This window comes from Molossus molossus, unplaced genomic scaffold (genome assembly GCF_014108415.1).
Source record: "Molossus molossus isolate mMolMol1 unplaced genomic scaffold, mMolMol1.p scaffold_m16_p_19, whole genome shotgun sequence".
NCBI classification, from domain to species: domain Eukaryota; kingdom Metazoa; phylum Chordata; class Mammalia; order Chiroptera; family Molossidae; genus Molossus; species Molossus molossus.
In genome coordinates, this window is record NW_023425354.1 from 16,705,021 (window position 1) to 16,726,851 (window position 21,831).

At 44.8% G+C, this 21,831-nt stretch overlaps 1 protein-coding gene across 8 annotated transcripts in view; it reads right to left on the minus strand.

The window, feature by feature from the left end:
- BCAS3 (BCAS3 microtubule associated cell migration factor) overlaps positions 1-21,831 on the minus strand; it is a 517,634-nt gene that overhangs the window by 92,873 nt on the left and 402,930 nt on the right. For 2 of the 8 annotated variants that reach the window (XR_004960284.1, XR_004960285.1), the window contains one exon: positions 21,325-21,529. The exons of 4 other annotated variants lie outside the window; for them this stretch is intronic. The gene's annotated coding sequence lies outside the window, so the exon portion shown is untranslated. Of the gene's footprint in view, positions 1-21,319; positions 21,530-21,831 lie in introns of those variants that run through there. 2 more of the 8 variants (XR_004960281.1, XR_004960283.1) reach the window with 2 other exon arrangements.

Sequence of the window (21,831 nt, forward strand, 5' to 3'; positions counted from 1 at the left end):
TAACAATACTTAGCGACTCTTAGTCACAGCAGGCTAAGCAGAAGCTGCTACTGAAGGACCCAAATAATAAGGAATGGAACTCCCTCTCTGCTCACGGGTCTCCCCACAAAGGGAATCACCAACCAAGGAAAAGAGAAGAAATAAGCAAAAGCTTCTGTTCTGTTAAGTATATCAGTCCTGGTTTGCCTTCCTTTTTAAAAAACAACAGTTCTACGAAGATAGAGTTCACTTCACAATCATTTTACCCATTTAAAAGGGTACACTTCAACAGTGCTTAGCATATACACGAAGTGTGCAACCATCACCACCATCTAATAAGAACATTTTAATTACTCCAGAAAGAAACCCTGTACCTTGTAGCCATTACCTCCCAAACTTCCCATGTCCCCAGCCCTAGGCAACCACTAATCTACTTCTTCTGTCTCTGGATTTGCCTACGCTGTACATTTCATATGCCTGGAATCATACGATCCGTGGTGCTTTGGGACTCACTTCCTTCAGTCACAAATGTTTTCAAGGTTCATCTGTGTTGCCACATGTATGAGAACTTCACTCCTTTTTACAGCTGAACAACAGCCCACTGTATGGACATACTGCATTTTGTTTATCCTGTTGATGGTTACAGGTTGTTTCCATCCTTTAGCTCCTGTGATAATGCTGCACTGAACATCATGTAAAAGAATCTGTTCAAGTCCGTGCTTTTAATACTTTGGGTATATCCACTGATCAGTCGATAGACATGTCTCCACATCTTGGCTATTAGTACTATTAATTATTATTTGGGGTTAACATTACCATGAACATTTGTATATAAGCTTTTGTGTGGATATGTTTCTTCTGGGTACATACCTAGGTGTACAATTGCTGGATCATATTGTAACTCTGTCTTTAACTCTCTGAGGAACTGCTGGACAGTTCGCCAAAGGAGCTGCACTATTTCACATTTCCAAGGGTAGTGTATGAGAATTCCAATTTCTCTATATCTCAGTGTTTACTATGATCTGTCTTTTTGACTATAGCCATCCTAATGGGTAAAGAGTAGTATTTCATTGTGGTTTTAAGATGTATTTCCCTGATGGTTAATAATATTGAGCATCTTTTCACACGATTATTGGCCATTTGGAGAACTGTCTATTCACATCCTTTGCCCATTTTTAAATGGAGTTAAATTGCCCATTTTATTATTGAGTTGGAATAGTTATTTATATAGTCTAGACACAAGTCCCTTATCAGATGTATGATTTGCAAAGATGTTCTCCCATTCTGTCAGAAGTCTTTTCCTTTTGCGATATTGTCCTTAGAAGCACCAACATTTCAAATTTTAAGCATGTTCAGCTTCTCTATTTTTCATTTGATGTTTTTGGTATCATATCTAAGAAGCCATTGTTATATCCAAGGTAACAAATATTTACACCTATGTTTTCTTCTAAGAGTTTTATAGCTTTAGCTCTTATATTTAAGTCTTTGATCCATTTTGAGTTGTTTTGTATATGGTACTCTTTTTCATGTTGATCTATAACTGACTGTCCCATCACCATTTGTTGAAAAGATTCTTTCCCCAAAGAATTGTCTTGGCATCCTTGTTGAAAATCAATTGACCATAAATGTGAGGGTTTATTTCTGGACTCTCAATTCTATTCCATTGATCTATATGTCTACTCTAATACCGGTATAGTCCCTTGATTACTGTAACTTAGTAAATTTTAAAATTGGGAAAATTGAAGACTGTAACTTTGTTCTTCTTTTCGATATTGTTTTGGCTAATATGCATACCTTGAATCTATATATGAATTTTAGGACCACCTTTCCAATTTCTGGAAAGAAGTTGGCTAGGATTTTAAAAGGATTTCACTGAATAATGTAGGTCAATTTGGAAGTATTGTCATCTTAACAATATTGTCTTCTAATCCGTAACATGTCTTCTCATTTATTTAGGTCTTCTGAAATTCCTTTCAACTCTCTGTATTTTGCAGAGTATAAAGTTTACACTTCTTTTGTTAAATTTATTCCTAAATATTTTAAATTTTTTTTTTTTTTTATCCTCACCCGAGGAAATTTTTCCACTTTTTTATTAAGATAGAGTGGGAGGGAGAAAGCGGAAGAGAGGGAGAGAGAGAAACATCGATGCGAAAGGGACACATCGAGTGGCTGCCACCCGTACGACCAGCCAGGGCCGGGACAAACCGCAACCAAGGTACGTGCCCTAAGTGGGAACCGAACCCGGGTCTCTCTGGACCGCAGGCCGATGCTCCAACTGCTGAGCCAAACTGGCCAGGGCTATTTTAATTTTTTGATGCTAATATAAAATAAGTGGAATTGTTTCCTCAGTCTCATTTTTTTTTTTTTAATCCTCGCCCAAGGACACTTTTGCATTTATCTTTAGATAGAGCAGGAGGGAGAGAGAAACATCAACATGAGAGAGACACATCGAATGGTTGCAACCCACATGACCCCAACCAGGGGCGGGGACAAACTGAAACCGAGGTACGTGCCCTTAGTGGGAACTGAACCTGGGTCTCTCTGGTCTGCAGGCAGACACTCTAACCGCTGAGCCAAACCGGCCAGAGCTCAGTCTCATTTTTACACTTGCACATCACTACTGCATAGAAATACATAGGAATATTGTTCTTACATTCTGCATCCTTGGTGAATGTGTTGCTGTTTACAAGGTTTTGTCCCTAATAAGGTTTCTTCCTAACATCAGCCCGATCTGTACTCAAGCCAACCATGAGACTCGAAGGCCACCTACTTCAACAACTACCACAATCGTATCAGGTCACATATAGGTCTAGTCCCTACAATGAATCCCTCACTCTACAGAAGTGATTCTGTGATCAAAACTATGCCAGTTATTCTGAATGGTACCACTCAGGTGGGGGATGTTGATGGAAGACCTTGAACATTTGTCAGGACAAGGGGTATATGGGAGCTCTATGTACCATCCATTCAATTTTTCTGTAGGCCTAAAACTTCTGTAAAAAAATTAAGTCTAGCCCTGGCCGGTTTTGCTCAGTGGTTAGAGCATCAACCTGTGGTCCAGAGAGACCCGGGTTTGGTTCCCGCTAAGGGCACGTACCTTGGTTGCAGTTTGTCCCCGGCCATGGTTGGGTTGTGTGGGTGGCAGCCACTCGATGTGTCCCTTTCACGTCGATGTTTCTCTCTCTATCCCTACTATCTGAACAAAAAATGGAAAAATTGTCCTTAGGTGAGGATCAAAAAATAAAAAATTAAAAAATTAAGTCTATAGAACATATATAGTTTTAAAAGGAGATATACTGCCCTGGCTGGTTTGGCTCATCGGTTAGAGCATTGGCCTGCAGACCAGAGAGTCCTGGGTTCGGTTCCCACTAAGGGCACGTACCTCGGTTGCAGTTTGTCCCTGGCCCTGGCTGGGGTCGTGTGGGTGGCAATCAGTCGAAGTGTCTCTCACGTCGATGTTTCTCTCTTCCTCTCTTCTTCTCTCTTCCTCTCTTCCTTTCTCTCTCCCTCCCCCTCTATCTGCAAATAAATGCATATATGTCCTCAGGTGAGCATTTTTTTTTTTAAAAAAAGGATATATACTGCACGATTCAACTTATTTTAAGTATTTAAAGTAGTCAAACTCAGAAACAGAAAGTAGACTGTTGCCAGGAGGCTGGAGAGGGAGGGAGAAATGGGGGTTGTTTTCACTGGGTACAGTTTCAGTTTTTTCAATTTTGCAAGATAAAAAAAAAAATCTAGAGATCTGTTGCAAAATAATATGCATGAAGTCAATAATACGGTACCGTACACTTAAAAATAGTTAAGGTAGTAAATTTTATTATGTGTTGTTTGGTTTTTTTTATCAGAAAAAAATAATAATTTGAATCTGGTAAAGGCACAAAGCAAAAGAAAACCAAAAATGTTGGTAGTGGAGGTGGTGCAGATACGAAGGGAGAGAGACAGACAGACTGCACTGTCGTTTACCATATAATTTCATCTTCCCAAGTGGAGCGGGGGAAGACAGACGCTAGGTCCCATTCATTTTCATGTCTGCATAGTCCAGAGAATCTTTTGTTAACAGAAGCACTGGATGAACAAGTGACCGCAGACCAGGAAGGGGTGGGACACGTAAAGGTGCCAACTGTCCCCGAGATGGCCTGTGACCAGGGATCCCGTCTCTTCCCTGAGTGACAGAAGACCTGTGGCCTGAGTGACATCACGAGTAACAGTTTCTCTCCAGGCACAAGATGTAGGGCACGAGATGAAATATTCAAGAGACACATGACCTAGGTTTTTGGGGGGCTGGGGGGTTGGGTTTTCAGCAAGCTCTGAGCAGCCATGGACCTAGATAGGACAGGTTCATGGAGGCAGAAAGGAATGAAACAAAAGAGAGGAGTCTTTCCCTCCACGGTCATGTTTCAGGTCAAACAGTCCTTTCTTACATAGCCCTTCCTGGCTATGTTCTGGAAAATTCCATGTTTCGCCTCCTTGCCACCACCGACCTCGAATTCAGAACGAGACTGTAAGCCTGTGGGCAGCCCATGCTTCTGGCCAAGGACAGCACCCTTCGGCAAATGGCAGTCATTCATTTGTGGTTGCACGCACGCACACATGCACACACTGGCTCCCGGGTCAACCCCAGCTGCACGCGGCGGGGCGCAGCGCAGGAGACGCGGCCCTGGCACTGCGGCTGTGGGTAAGGGCCCGAGGATTCCGAGTGGCCAGCTCATCTCTTGTTTAACTTTCTGAAGAAATAAAAGCCTTGATATCAGTACTTATTATTTTTTTAAGCTACCAACCATCGTGGCAACTGAAAAATTCACTTTCCTCTCCTAGTAGACAGGGGACAAGAAGGGGCAAACCTTGCTTCTGGAGGCCTGGCTTTGGGAAGAAGATCCGGAGAGGCCCTGTTCGGATGTCTCTGTGGCTGGAGACAGTTAATCTCTGGCAATGGAGGGTGTGCGTGTTGAGGACACTGTTTATTCCGGCCTCACTGCAATTTACAAATCGAAACAAATAATGGTGGAGACATTTGCAACTATGGAAAAAGGGTGTTTACAGAGTGGGAGAAAATAGACTAAATAGGCTTAGATTACAGAAAATTTCTAACACGCCACGGATGGACTCCCCAACAACACAAGGTGCAAAGGGCGATGAATCATACTTATTGCAGCAATTAGATCTTTTGAAAGATTTCCTAAATATGCCGGTTTCAGAAAAGAGTATCTGGGTGCAAGGTCATCTTGGTAAACCCTGGGGACGCAAGACGGGAAAATTTTCCTAGGCCTCTGGTTTCACCTCTCCACCCTGAGATGCAGCTTCTCAGATACCAGGTCTGAGTTCAGTGTTAAATCATTCAAGCTCAAGGTGCTGCTCACACTTTCCTTTGGAAACTAATTCTCCTCTCCCAAACCTTTCCTTAAATGGCATTGCTCACAGTTTCCTTGGGACAGGGATGTAGCAAGAAAGAGGCTCTCCTTTACAAATCCACACACAAATCATTTTCTTTGTCTACTAATGGGCTTAGGGGTCTCTCTCTCTCTCAAACTATTCATGTCCTTTACCTATTGCATACCTCCTCTTCTTAGCACTGAATGTCGTATCTGACTCCCTAAATATTAGAGTTAAAATGAGGTCAGATCCCAAACTACAGTCCTTAATTTGCTATCCCGGTTGTTACAGAAGTGTTCATCTGAAAAAACATCACATCGCTGGTTAATGATCCAAAGGGGTCTGTCTGTCTAGAACAGATGCAATTTTAATGAAAGCGAAGACAAGTTTCCCCATGTTGAAACGGACCCTGACTCCAGGGTTTTCATATGGATTTCATAACTTTATAAAAACAATAATCAAACAGCAACTCATTAGAGAAGAGGAAGGGGAACAGTTTAGTATCCAGGAAAGGTGACACTGGGTTTTCAGAAGATAAAAACACTCATCTGTTCTGGGGGGGGCGGGGGCTGGGGGAATAACTGTTCCCCAGCTCAGCTAGCAAGAGAAGGTGTACGTTCATAAGTGCGCATTACAAAAATAGAATAGTCAAAGATTTTTTAGGAGAAAGACAAGGCCTGTAATCATTTGCTCTTTCTTGCTCAAAGCCCAAGACAGCCCCACACACCCAAACACTGGGAAATACACGGCTTGATGGGAAAAAGAACGATGATTTTTTGCAGTGAAACCTTGCAGTTCACTTCTTTATCAAATGAGCTTGTTTCAATAAGTTTAGGCATGAATTGGCAATCCTCACTTAAAGTCAACATGAATCGAAGCCAAGACAAGATTGTAGAAACCAGGTCCACAGAAGCAGAAATTTGGTCTAGAATATTTTCCAAGGAAAATGTTGATTAAACATTTTTCTTCCTTATACAAGTGGGAAAGAATGGAACAATTATCTACTATTTATCCGGCACTACGCTATGTTATAAACAGTATCTCACTGAATCCTCAAAATATCCCAGTGACATTAACTAATGTTAAATAATTCATTTAAGGTTACATAGCTAATTTAAAAAAAAAAAAAAGCAGAATGGAACCCAGGGTTGTTTGTCTCCAAAGATTATACCTTCCCTCCCCAAGACAGTTTCATTCTATCATACTTCTAATACCTCTTTCATATTTTTAAAACCTAACCAGAACTTATTGCTTAGCTCTCTTTTTGGTTCGTATTTTTAAAAAGTGTTTTCAAGGATATAAAATATTACAGCTGAAACCTCTGTAAACCTTTCCCCAATCTGATCCTCCTTCTATCCCCGTGTCACACTGTTCTGAGTCCTCTACAGTCCTTTTTCTTCTAACTTGTTTTATTTATTTATTTTTTTCTTTATTGATTTTAGGGAGAGAGGAAGGGAGAGGGGAGAGAAATAGAAACATCGATGGGAGAGAACATCAGTTGGCCGCCTCCTGCATGCCCCCCATTGGGGATTGGGCCCACAACCTGGGCTTGTATCCTGACCAGGAATCGAACTGGCGACCTCTTGGTGCATGGGTCGATGCTCAATCCACTGAGCCACACTGGCCAGGTGATATCACGATATTTTAAAAAATCAATTCTTACGAACATTAGTGTGTAAGTCTTCTTTTATACAAGTCAGACTTTCCATGGATTACCTACCTAGGGCTGGAACTGCAGGATCCCAGAAATAATGACAATAACTGATACTAAAATAGTGCTTCTTGTATGCCAAACATTGTTCTGAGGGGTTTATACATATTGGTTCATTTAATTTTCACAATAACCTTATGGGATTCGGTTATCTCTACTTTTCAGATGAGAAGTCATCTGGCACTAGAATCTATGCAACCTGACTACACATTGCATATTACCTTCTAAAACGGTCACACCCACGTGTACGTCTACCATCAGCGCGTGTCCACATCCTTGCCAACACTTGTGGTCACAGTTTTTAAGTTTTGCTCTCCTAATACGAAGTATTAAATCTTTCCTACATGAATAACCCTTTGCCCCAGCACTATGTATTGACCAGTCCACCTCCAAGTACTGATTTGTGACACTATTCTAGTATATTTCGTTTCTACACAGACGTGGATTCCATTTCCTCTGTCTATTTCTGTAACAATACCATTCTGTCTTATTATCGTTGATAATGCATTTTAATATCTGGCAGGACAGGAATTAAATAAGATTCTAATAAAAATCATAACAGGTCTATTGTTCTCCAAAACTGTTCTTTGCTGTTTGTGACCCTTTGGTCTTTCCACGTGACGTTCAAGATCACTTGGACCATTTTTACTGAAGAAGCCAGTCCTGGATATTCTCTGACTGCTCCTTCAGATGCACTTTCCCTGTTCTCCATGTTCTGTGTCCCCAGGAGTCTGCCCCCCAGATGGACAGCATCCACTGAGGGTCCCTTCATCCCAGATTCAGCCAGTGGCTCAAGGCAAGAGAATGAAGACTAGAGGAAAGAGAGGTCAAGATACGCCCCCCTCCCGGCTTCCTCGCCAGCAGCTCCTCTACCAAAGCCCTGTCAGAAGGGCTTCCCCTAAAACTAGCCACAGCAGTTTCTAGGTTTTTTGTGTGTTTTTTTAAATCCTCACCTGAGGATGTGCTTAGAGAGAGGAAGGGAGAGAGAGAAACATCCATGTGAAAGAAACATCAGACACATCGATCAGATGCCTTCAGCACACTCTCCAACTGGGGATCAAATCCGCAACCCAGGTATGTGCCCTGGACCGGGAATCGAACAGGCAACCTTTCGGCGCATGGGGTGATGCTCAACCAACTGAGCCACTCCGGCCACTCTCTAGGTTCTGACGGCTGCTCCTGCCCTTGCTGTTTTAGGCCCAGGGGTGCTAAAGGCTTTGCTATTAGTTTCTTCGTTTCCCTAAGCTTTGTCCAAACCTTTGTAAACAGGCCATTCATTAACTCCCTTCAGTGAACACTTTTTGTGTGTGCCCTGCCAGACTGATTTAAAACCTATTATGATTCTGATTGAAATTTCATTTACTTTCTTGATTAATTTGAGGATAATTGACAACTCTTAATATATTGAGTCTTCTTATCTATGAACATGTCATATCCATTTATTTAGGTCTTCTCTCATCCCTTCAGTTTACATTGATAACTTTTCTATAAATGCTTTGTGTATCTTTTCTCAGCACTATCCCTGGCTTCTTTGTGCTTTTGATTGTTACTGCAAAGAGGAACTTTTCTGATTGGTTATTGCTGGCATGTGGGAACACCACCAATTTCTGTATCCAGCAACCATGTTGCACTCTTCGTAATTCGAATAGTTTGTTGATTCTCCTGTATTTTTTATGTTGTAAATCATATCATGTGCAAATAGGTCAGCTATTTCTTTCTTCTCAGTTCATGCATCTCTTACTTCATTGTATTGCCTAGAATTTCCACACTATGTTGAATAGAAGTGGTGTTAATGAGCACCTTTGTCTCGTTTCTCTTCACTAAGTAAAACCACCATAAATCCTGAAACTCTGCCTCTCAGCTTCCATTTACTTTTAAATTATAATATTCAAATTAAAGTGCTCAGGGGTCCCATTAGTCAGTTACTACTGGAGAGTGTGAGGTAACATTGTTACAGAAATGGCAACAATCACAGGCGGCAGGGAGACAGCCCTTCCGTGAGCTGTGAACCTCAGTGTGGGTATAACCTCATTTCAACAACAAGGCTCAACCAATTTCTGTGTAAGCAACCATAATTTCCTATTCTAGATCCGTGGAGATGGTCCCATCAAACATCACATGATTTACCATTTTAGCTTTTGAAACTGGGGGAAAACATGCTGAAAAGAAATAAACAGCTCTTTTTTTTTTCTTTTAATGAATGTAATAACAGAAGAGTAATGAGGTTGGAAAACAGATGTGGACAAAGGGAACGCGCGTGCTACAGTTGTGGGCCACACAATCTGGAAAGGAATGATAAAAAAAACTTTACAAGCTGTTTTGAGTCCTGAATTAAAAGGAGTAATCAAGCAAGGCTGACTTATAAAGGGTCAGGGGGGAGCATCCTGCAGCAGAGAATAAGCAGAACTCCTTTCCTTAACTGTCCCCTGCCCAGCGAGGTCGGGAGGGAGACTTTTCCTGGGCATCCGCCTCTCTGAACGTATTCTTGATTCAGTGTTTAAAAACGGCCATCTAACCTCCTTTCCCTGTGCCCCCGCTCCCCAGGGACGTACTTCCCTAATGGGGTGGCCCTTTTTAGTCTGGTTTTAGTCTCTGGCTCTTTATACTCTGACGGGGCACCTCAGTCTCCTTCTATGACTTCCAGGCAAAATGTGTCAAATTAGATAAATGTGGCCGATGCCGGTTTGGGAGAGCTCTCATTCTCTAAACGATTCCTTCCCACATACCCTGTTCACCGAGTTTGCCTCCTAGCGACCATCAGAACACGCCTAACAGAATTTCAACCCGAGTGTCTAAATCGTCAAACAGAGGTCTGTTCTTTGAAAACTTGAACAGCATGCACGGAGGAGGCCGGCGTCAAGAGGTCAGGGCAGCACACTGGTACAAGGAAGCTAAGCCGTATCCCGTTTCCAGGGCGATGAGCCGCACAGAGATCGTTTCTCCCGCTCGCTCCTGTGGGCATCGTTACTAATGTGTTTCAGGGCCAACACTCCTCCTTTCCCAAACCGCGTGGTCTGTACACAGCGGCGCTGGGAGGACGGAGCTGCCTCCGAAGGCTTTCAAACTCGGCTCCTGAAGCCCAGCCAGCATCTAATTTTACCCGTGAGTTCCAGGAGGGAGGAAAGCTGGTGGGAAGATTACAGAGTTCCTTGAAGCTCTGACCTACAACAGGAAGAGGGTTGTCAGCCTTCATGTCTCTCGCCCTAAATCCCAAGGAAAACAACAGGGGTGGCGTTTTCTAACACGTTCCCATTGTAAAACGGCATCTTTCAGAAACGGGATGCCAGCTCCCTCATGTTCCATGGCCCTCGCGTCAGGATAAACAGATGACCTTAAAATAAATATTTTTTTGACTTAGGCGTTTCGATTCCAATTCGTCCAGTGTACTTGGGCTGCTCTGGGTTTTCCTGTAAAACAGTAGAAATGTACTGTTTTCACGTTGGCTGATGCCTCTGCACATGCGACTCTGATCAATGCAGTAAAGTCCCGGGGATTTCTGGTGATGTCCATGTGACAAACCACAGTGACTGCAGTTTCAGGCACATTTTGAGCTTCCTGTAAACAGTGGAAAAAATAGGGCTTTGGGGGTAAGTCTAGGCTTTGGTGTGTTGTAACTTGGACAAGTTATTGAACGTCTCCAATACTTATCTGTGAAATGGGTAAAATAGTACGTACCTTAAAGGGTTGTTGGGAGGCCTCATGAAAATGTATGTTAAGCAAACTGCATGGTGCCTAATTCACAGAGCCATCCAATAAATAGTAGGTATGGCCGGTCCAAGTGATAGAAAGCAAACCCACAGTTCTATTCAGTAAAGATGCCACACAGTGACACCCCCTAAGGAAAAAGATGACCTCAGGTGCCCCTAAAAGGACTAGGAGGATCAGCCAACAGGACAGCCGTCATGATAGCAAGTGTCCGGTGTCCAGGGAGATCTCCAATACGATTGTCCCAGGCCAGCAATGGACAACCGCCTACTCTGAGGCTGGCGCCCTGGGAAAGAACATGAGCCTCTTCCTGGAGGTAGGCTGCTGACGGGAGGGGGCGGGAACAGCCCAGCAACAACAAGAGAACCCGCTCGTGTGGGTGGAAAACTTAAAAGCTTCATTAAAATTCTTCAGCTGACCAACTTGCTTCTGGTAGAGTTCACATAGTAGCCAGCAAGCTAAGAAGTGATCAGACGTCGGCAACCTCGACCTCTCCCGTTAGACTGACGATCTGCTGTGCGCCACCTCTGGACAGGGACTGACAACCGCTCTGCTAGAAATCAGTGCTGGACTCCAGCAGGAACAAAGCACAAGCTCTCCCCGAACACTGTCTGCAGCTCTGGCAAAATGTCAATGTTTCCAAATTCTGTGTGCCCTTGAGAATAAGAGAGAGCAACACAGATTCGTTCTGTAAGTTCTGCTTACTACCCACATCCCCTTCCAGACAAAAAAAACAAAGTAAATGAAAAGTGAAGCTCGTACTATTATTTATTAAGCAACTAGCAAGTACCAGGTACGACTGCTCATCTGTCCCCATACACCACTCTTCTGCCTACTGGAGGGAGACCTTTTAGAAGGGGCTCAGATACTGGGAAGCTTCTTTAGGATCCAAAGAGAATAACAAGTTTACTTCTGACATTGAAATAAGCTGTTTAGGAGAGAGGGGCAGTGTATACTTAGACCCTTGGGTTTAAGAAGGAAACTCATCTTTTAATCAGAATGAAATAAGCAGCCCCAGGAGCTCAAGGCTCACCACAACATCTGTCAGTTTAGAATAGATTAATAAAATTAAGAGGAATGGTAAAATCTCATGAGGTGGAGTTACAAATACAAATCCATATGCTAGAATGGGATGGAATAGTCAGATGTCAGTATTTAGCTAGTGTTCTGTGTGTGATTATTCCACAGAATAACACCCGGCTTTCCAATAAATTACAGAGGTCCCCATTATATTAGACAAATCTACTAAAATTATTATCAATAAATCCCCTGTTTAGAAAATCATAGCACAAAGGGTGAGTATCCTCTTACTTAATCTATTTTTTATTACAATCAAGGGAAAGAATCTAACATTTATTAAGTACCGATTCGGCGCCAGGCACTCTGCTTTATTTCATTTAATTCATACAGTGATACCATGAAGTAGATATGATGGTCTACATTTTACAGAGGGTCAAAGGGCAAAGGAAGTAGTCTCAGGCCACGAGCTGGAGAGGAAATGGCAGACCCAGGGCTCAAACACAGAGACGCCTGCCTCTAACATGTGTGTTCTTTTGGCTGCACCATGCAACCTCCCAGTAACCATGATACATATTACAGTAGATATCTAGAGGCAGGAAGTTACAACCACTTTCCACAGTGAGTTTCAAGTCTGAGGAAAAGATAATAAGATCTAGAAATAAAAACAACATAAAACAGAACATGGTAAGTGCCACAGGAGGACAGTGATTATTAATAAAGACACACACACTCAGAGACGGTGTCTGATGGGAAGGACCAGGAAAGGCTATGAGGAGGACTGGTACTTGATCGAACCCCTGGTGGATGCACAGAAAGTCTACAGGTGGCTAAAGGGGAGTGTGTGAAGGGACGCTGATAGCAGGAGGGATTTTCAGAGGAAGGGGACAAAAATACAAAGCTGGGAAGGTAGAAGCTTGCCCAAGAGATGATAAATCATTAAATTTGGCATCAGCAAAGGGGTCGCCTGAGGAAGAGGTGGCAGGTAAGGTAGAAAAGACTGGTTTGACCCAAAGCCAAAGTGGGAAGCGAGACTTCAGTCTATTAGCGTTAATGCCAGGTGCCGTGCCGTTGAGGCGACCGGTTCATCATCTTTGCACAGAAGAAACAGGCTAGGCGAAGTTCCTACGTTCACTGAAGAACAGAGTCGAATTTGGAATTACTGGATTGTTCCCAAATTCCAGGTTCCTCCCACTACACTGTTACCCTAAACGAGAAATGAATGAATGAATTTAGATTGCATTCCATTCCATTTCATGCCATTGAAGGTGGCAACACACCATTAAAGTTTTTAAGGAGGAAAATATTTTGACATGATCAAAATATTTGCTCTGTGGGGATAAATACAGACTCTCCTGGGTCACTGAGGTCCTCCACTCAAAGGACAGGAACGTGGTAAAAAGTCTTCTTGAAGGAATGACGGGGGACGGGGTTGGATGCCAGAGCCCCGCCCCCCGGCAACGTGATTCTGTCTCTAAGCGTACTGGTAGAAAGGGGACGCAATCGTGACTTCATAGTGAGGTTTAAGAGTATATGATGTGGGTAGAAACGCTCTGTGAAGTATCGAGCATAATGTAAATTTTTTAAAAATCCAAAATTCTTGATTTGATGGAGAAAAGACCTCAAAAGGAACCTGAGTTCACCCCTGGGAATTTCTCAGAGCCATACTGGTGTGGGGGTAACGTCCACCCCTGCCGCACAGGTAGCTCAAGGTGACCTGGTTCGGGCTGAGGTGGAGGACATTACGCTGGGTTCCTGTGCCATGGGATACAAACAATCCTAATACCCGGAGGTCCCTTTGGAAATGGCTACATTTAATGTGGCTCTGCCTCTTGTGCACCTGGGTATCCTACTCACCCCTCACTGGCCCAACGCACCGTGGTTTTAAAGGTAAGAAGCAGACATCAACCTTGGGTGTACCACTCCACGGACAAAGACATTCTTAAAAAATCAACAAAAAGAAACTCTCCCTTGGATTGAAGATGGAAGGCTCCACGGCCCATGTAGTCTAATCCAGCTCAGAGCCTCTCTGAAAGCGCGTTGAAACACAGCACCTTCTTGGTAAAAAGGAGGCCTGTTATGTGATGAACCAGGAGAGGTTGACAGCAGGTGGGAAATATTAACTACCTGTCAAAAGCAAAGATCCAAGTCAGAAAGCAAATATGATATAATTGTGACTTGGAGTTGCAGAACATAATCTCTGGTTGACCGGACTTACTTTTTTAAAAATATGTTTTTATTTATTTCTTAGAGAGGAAGGGAGAGAGAGAAAGGGACATTGATCGGCTGCCTCCTGCACACCCTCCAGAAATGAGGATCGAGCCCAAAACCCAGGCATGTGCCCTGACCAGGAATCGAATCAGGACCTCTCAGTCCATGGGCTCAGTCCATTGAGCCACACCAGCCAGGCCATCGGACTTACTTTTCTGGGGAAAAGGGTGATGGGGCCTCTCCATCCCTAGTCGAGGAGCAAAGCTGCATACAGTAACCTGGAGAGAACACCGTGAAGGCCCCAAACCTCCCGAGAGTCAAACCCCACCTACTTATCGTGCTATTAGGTGTCACTGCACATCTGAACCAACTGCCGGGACTGACCACAAACAGCTCAGGGAAAACAGAGCCGTGGTGAGGAAGGTTCTCGCGTGAGCAGCTCCGTCCGGAAAACTTCAGTCCCCAAACCGTGCACACAGTATGGTCAAGCAAAAACGTGTTTATAAAAGTCTCCCAAAGAATGAGTATTCTACCAGAAAAGCTTCATACATACACTGCCCTGAGCCCGTTGCCAAGGGGGAGGCACAGAGCCAAGTCCACTCTGGCGTCAGGGCTGACGCTACACCACCCCCAGGCCTGTCCGCTGTGGTCTCGGAGAAGGATGGGCAAACCTACGGGTACTGATGACATTTATTTATCTTTTCATTAATCCTCACCTGAGGGTATTTTTCCATTGATTCTTAGATAGAGTAGAAGGGTGAGGGGGTGGGGAAGGAGAGAAACATTGATTGGTTGCCTCCTGCATGACCCAACCGGGGTTGGGAATCGAACCTGCAACCCAGGTAGGTGCCCTTGACTGGGAATGGAACCCTAGACCCTTCAGTCCATGGTCCAATAGTCTAACCGCTGAGCAAACTAGTTAGGCAGTACTGATGACAGTACTGAAAGCCTTGTCAGACTAAGTAGAAACAGCCCTGGCCAGTGTGGCTCAGTTGGTTGGGCTGGTCCCGTGCACCAGGAAGTTGCCGGTTCGATTCCCAGTCGGGGCACATAACGGGGTTGCGGGCTCGATCTCCAGAGGCGGTGTGCAGGAGGCAGCCCATCGATGTTTCTCTCTCACATCGATGTTTCTGTCTTTCTCATCCTCTCCCTTCTTATCTAAAAATAAAAAAACAAAAACAAAAAACTAAGTAGAAACAAAGGAAAGTGGAATGTGGAAGCTAAAGAAAGTGTATTCTGGGGGCTGTAAGGGAAGGACACTTAGGCACATTCTCCCAGGCTCTCTCTTCACCTTGTCCGGTGACCTTGAAGTGAGCAGTTACCTCTGGAGCTTTGGTTTTACTCTTGGGGAAATTGGGAATGTGATTAGTTGAAAGGGGTATTTTTGACAAGCACCAGAGAAGAGGAAACTGACATTTTCATCCAAGTCTGTGGTAGAGATGAGGATGGAGGCTCTGTTCCCATCTGCAGCAGGCTCCGAACCAAGCAAAATCTGAACCTTCAATAAGTCACTGTGCTCTTGCTGTGGCAAGGACAGCCCTTCGCCAGTCTGCTCCAAAGCCTTCGGAACACTGGACACAAACCCAGGGTAATGAGGCCGGAGAGCATCCCAAAGAGGACGGCGCCAGGACAGACGGAGGGAGGACACCGTAGGGCCGTTTCAACGTGCCCAGCCAACACCAGAACGTAACGTCTTAAAATGTTCTCTGGGAAGGTTCGGGTGACTGTCTGGTCGGTTTTTGCAGGTCAACAATGGCTGATGTTGTAGCCGTGTCGTCGGTAAGTGTGCATGACCTTTCCAGCAAACAAACGCTCCACTTCTCTGCTACTGAAAACAGCACAGTTACATTTTCTAATCTCACCACCTGCTTGATCAACATTTTCGAAAAGCAGGTAACTGATATGATACTGGGGAAAAGGAGAGAGAAAAAGCTCAAGGAAAAGACAACGAGGCATCAACTCCGACGGAACGTGACTTTCCAAACGAGCGAGCCTCAGGCTCAGCAGAGAAACGTGCTGGTCCCAGTCCCGAGCGGGTCTTCCCCGAGGGGCACTGTGTGAGGCGGGCCAGTAGCAGCCCAACAGCGCTAAATCTGTTCAAGGTTTTAAATAAAAAACAAACATCCACTTAACTTTCATAGGGGATTATTCTCTAATAATACCAAAGGAAGTGGCTGGCTCTCTTGACTTGTTCCTTGGGGCTGTCTCTATGCTGACTAAGGAATAAGGTCACAACTGGGGTTTCAGATGGGGCGGCAGTGGGCCTGCGGGTGAAGGACGGAGAGAGGATGCGGGTCTTGTGGGTCTCATCCCAAGACTCCTTCTCCTCCAGTTTCCCTTCTCTCTCTAAAGACAAGCGCTCCAGTCGATTCTGAAATTAGGGAAGCAAGACATAGGCAAATCCCTTTATCAGTCTGAGCCTCAGTTTTCCCACACGTAAACTGAGAAGACTGGACTATACTATGTAATTATGCAATCATCTCTAAATCCCTTTCAACCAAAATTACACGATGAAGTTGGAAAAGCAGCCCCTCGCCCCAAGAACACCAGCACCACACTTCTGCCCCTCTGCCCCCGGCAGAGTCTGATGGCCCGGGGGTACTGGAGACTCTCAGCCCCTTTATTCTGCCCTGCAGTGCTGGGGGTGGTCTATGGAGACAGAGGGAACACCTCCTTCACCCAAGCCCAGATGCCAGAGGATGACTGTTGATATAGCAACTGTAGAAACAGTAGCAGTAATAGTAATGACAACACAAATAACAATACTGGTGATGATGATGGGTAACATGATTGAGCCTTTCTTACGGGTCAAGCACTGCAATTGTTATTTTATTTTATTCAGTCAATCCTTACGACACTGGTATCTTTTCTTTTAAATTGATCTTAGAGAGAGGGAGAGAGAGAATAACACCCATGCGAGGGAGAGACATCGACTGGTTGCCTCCTGCATGTGGCCTGACCCGGGATTGAACCCACAACCTGGGCATATACCCTGACTGGGAATCAAGCCTGCCACCTTCCAGGGTACAGGACGATGCTCCAATCAACTGAGCGCCCGGCCAGGGCTGTTATCTCCATTTTGCCGATGACAATGCTGAGGCTTAGACACAGAGCAGGAAGTAAATAGTACAGCAATAAATCACGGGCAAGCCAAAATCCAAGGAGGGCTCCCACGCAGTACAGGATGCTAGGGACAGCAGAGCTCCTGAGGCAGAAGGCCGAGCCCACTGGGGTACAAACGCCAGCGGGTTTAGCAAGCCGACAGATCCGGGTTCCAGCACTGCCCCGCCACCACGCGAGGGCTGGTCAGTCCCCTTGTCTACTGCAGGGCAGAGGATGAGATAACCTTCAAGGCCCCTTTCCGCTCTGACATTCTCCATGAGGGGCCATGTTTCATAAGGACTCAGCAACAGTTTGATTCCCAGGCTTTTTTTTTTTTTTTTTTTTTTTTAGTTCTTCATTTCTATTTTAAAAAATTGCATGTTCCTGTGGCCCTGGAATGCCTGCCTCCGGCCCCTCTGGAGCCCTGGGTTATGTGAACGCAGCCGTGCCAAGCTGGCCCATGGGCGGGGCTGAGTCTTCCTGGCTGGCTTGTGACATGTTCCTGACGTACTGTGTGGTCAAGGAGCTGGAACTGGGGGGGCTGAACAAGGGCCAAGCCTTGCACTTCAGCTTCCTGACCTGGCAGCCATTCAGAGAGACCCTGCTAAGTGCTATTTCCTAAATACACTCTCTTTTCATAACAATCTTACCACATTGCTTTCCTTTACAAGCGCTCTTAAAAAAGGGAACTGGACTCCTTCTGGTTAATCTACACAGACTACATTTGGAAACCATCAGAAACTGAACTCTAAACAAAACGTTATTAATGTGTTGTAATCTGCCCTCTATGTTGCAGATGAAAAGAAAATGTTTTATAGTTTCGGAGCATACGTTTTAATTGCCTTTTAAGAGTGCATATACTTTTAGTACTTAGTGTTAGAAAACTGCAGTATCTGTTTCTTGATAACTGTTGAGTGATCTCAGCTATTTTTATGAGTTTTTTCCCTTATCCTTTTCTCCCTTTTTCTCCTCCACTGCCACCCATGCAAAGTTCCTTTAGATGCAGCTCGATACAGCGCTCACATATTTGAGATCTTCATTATAAATAGCTTCTTAACAACCTCCACCTCGCCATAAAACACTTGTTCCTGAAAACGAGTTCTATAAACAAAGATGGAGTGGAGAGCTTTGTCTAAGAATCCCACAGAGCTGGGAACCGAGCAGTCTAGCCTTTTCCCAGTGGCTCTTGCTTTTTTATGGGGGCCAGATGACCTGCCGAGATCTGATGCTTCTGCTACTTTTCTCCACTGTACGGCCCTGTCCCAAGAGACTAAGATATCAGTCATCAACCCAGACGTCTCAAGGGCAGAGCCGAATCCCGAATTCATTAGGATCGGGCCCGACGTTAACTGAGGGATTGGACGCTCCTCCAGCTTGTCACCAGGCTGACAAGGCGCAGGAAGACCAGGTCACCTGCCAGCGTCTGCAGGGCTGAGGTCTCCACTGTCTCACCTTCCAGTTGGCCAGACAGTGCGCAGCTCATGGGCCAGCGATATAAGACTGAACCCCAGCTCCCGGGAAATGAAAGGACCTTCTTAAGCGAAGGGTTTCTTGGGGCAGGGATGGAGGAGGGTGTCTGGCCATCAGAATGACTGGCTAGGAGATTGGGCACTGGTCTCCTGAGTGGTCCAAGCATTAGGTGCTCACAGTGATAGCAAGCAGTACAGCCGCAGCCATAAATGATCAAAGCTTTCCAGGAGTATCCATTGCAGGATAATGTTAAAAAACCAAATGCATAGGCTCCTTGGACCAGAAGGGCCCGTGGAGATGATGTGGTTCATGACTCATTTTCAGGTGAGGGAACTGAAGCCGAGATGGGCAATAACCTGCCCCAGGACTCAGGTGAGCGCCGACGCCTGCTTCCTGGCTCTCCCTCCCGGCCGGTCATTCCCACCGCCGGGGAGGGAGGACAGCAGGCCTACCAGGAACTCCCTTCAGTGGTCCCACGCCGGGCACTGCGCCCCTTCATTCCAGTTTCTTTTCAGAGATAGTCCTCTTCCTTATCTCGGACATTAACTCCAATGTTTCTTGTGATGTCTCCAGTGTGTCCCTGATGCCTCATGACTCACTGGATGTTACAGCTTGATAAAGCACAGAGCAGTGCTCAGTTACAACGCTAATTTCGAAAGTGCTTTTCTACGGAAAACAAGCGTCTCTTGCCATGAAAACTTGCCCAGTCTATTAAGAGTTCTTCCCATGGCTCAGCAGGCTTTCACCATATAGTAGAATTCACACTGTAGGCAGGGGCACTTGTTCACAAATCTACTCCTTTAAAATGATCAAAACTTAATTTTACACGGGGTTTCCTTCCCTACCCTCCCTTTAATACATAACCTTGTACTTCATCTAGGTGCTGAGGAAGTAAGTGAACTAACTAGGAACACTGAGGTCTTCCTGTGGACAACCATGAGGCAGATTCTCTACTGGGCCCAGGGGATGAACTGTTCTAAAGTGGCCACCAACCACGCGCAATGAAAAGACCTTCCCTATAGAAGAGCGAGGCCATTTCATAGCCCTCCTTGTGCCACGACGGCTGCTGTGATTCAGTAACTTGTTTTTCTGTCCTCTTCAGGCCTGCCTCATTCAATTTTGGATTCTTAATCTCCAGGGCAGGTGACATTTTAATACCCTAAAAAATCAGCTCAAAATAAAGCTTGAAAGAATTGGGTCATCACATTTTTGTTTTCCACGGGTCTACCAGCTCAATACGGCACGTCCTTCTTTCTTCTAACAGATCACAGATTAATGGGTGGTAACTGTAAAAGTGATCCCACTTTTAGGAACATATCCTAAGAAGCCTGAAACACCAATCAGAAAGAGTATATGGACCCCTATGTTCACATCAGCACTATTTATAATCACTAAGATCTGGAAACAGTCCAAGTGTCCGTCAGTAGATGAGTGGATAAAAAAGCTGTGGTACATATACACAATGGAGTACTATGCAGCTGTAAGAAAGATATCTTACTGTTTGAGATGACATTGGAGGGACCTGGAGAGTAATATGCTAAGTAAAATACACCAATTAGAGAGAGATAAGTATATATGACCTCACTTATTTGTGGAATATAATGAAAAAAATAAGCTGATGAACAAAACAGATCCAGAGACTGACAAACCTCAGAGGGAAGGGGGTTCAGGGGAGGGAAGAGACAAACCAAAGAACTTACATGCATATATGCATAACCAATGGACACAGACAACAGTGCGGTGAAGGCTGGGGAGGGAAGCAGGGAGGAGGTGTCAGTGGGACAGCTGTTATACTTCCAACAACAACAATAAAGATTTTAAAAAATATTGGGCAGAGGACGGCTACTTAAACATCCTTGGAAAGAACGTGTACCACCATCTTACAAACAAGTCCAAATAACACTGCTCTGAGAACCCAAAACAACCCGAACAAAGAGGTTTCCCTCAGACAGGCGAAGGGAGGGCCCTTCCATTCAGTCGTTTTGCATTAATTGCTACTAAAATAAATTGTTTCTTCAGTCAGGGACATGATTCTATGTTGGGATACTAGCCCCAGAGCCGTCCTGCTGCTGAGACCTCACTCCTTAAGTTTTCAGCAATCGAGCTCTTGGGTGTATTTCATGACCTTTTGTGCTAGAAAATAAGCCTTTGGAGGATTAAAATTAACTTTTCTCATCCTAGTTTAAGGAGTGCACTGCTCTGGGAACATTAGAAAAAAAACACACCCCAGTCCTGAGCCAAGTGCCCAGTCTAGTAGTGCTGATAACTCTTTCGGTGCTCTTATTTAAAAAACTTTTCTTTTTTTCAGTAGTAGTAGAGGAGGTAAGGAAATATACATTAATCTGAACAAGTTCTTCTCTTAAAATCAAAGAAGAATGAAGCTTTATGTTACGAGAGTTTGCAAGTACATGACTACTTTAAATTACTCCGAGTGGTTTAAAGTATTAGAAGTGAACATACTGCTTCCAACTTCTTGACCTATAGCCCTCCAGTGGTCACTCACCTTGCCCTATGTATCCTAATAGGGGCTCAATAGAATATTCAATGAAGTCCTGGTATCGTATGTGTCAGGAGCCTTAAAGCCAGGCTATCAGAACTGGCCATCTGCCACGAGCTGGCTAGATAAATTCCCACAATGACACACTCCTGGGATGACTACTGATGGACTCAGGTCACTGCCACGTCCTCCCAGCCGAGGAGGCACAAAGCGGGCACTTTCTTACCCTGTGGCCTTGGCGCTCTGATCCTGTATCTTCCCTGTCCCCTAGGCCAGAGCTCTGCGGGGCTGCACGTCAGGCTGGGGCTCAGACCCTCCAGTGCCATGATCTTTGTGAGTTGTTTCCTTTGAAAGGTCCCCGGGAACAGGCTCTACCCACTGAAGGGAGTAATCCTTCAGATTTCTTTTCTTTTCTTTTGTTTTTTAAGTAGTATCAGCTGTAACTAGAAAATTGTTCCTTTACGCTTGGACAAGGAACACGGAGAGAAATTGTATTAAATCATCCATTCCAACTCAAAAGCAGCCCTGGCCGGTTTGGCTCAGCGGTTAGAGCGTTGGCCTGTGGTCCAGAGAGACCCGGGTTCGGTTCCCGCTAAGGGCACGTACCTCGGTTGCAGTTTGTCCCCGGCCCTAGTTGGTCATGTGGGTGGCAGCCACTCCATGTGTCCCTTTCACGTCGATGTTTCTCTCTCTCTTCCTCTCTCTCTCTCTCTCACTCTATCTGAACAAAAGATGGAAAAATGTTCTCGGGTGAGGATAAAAAAAA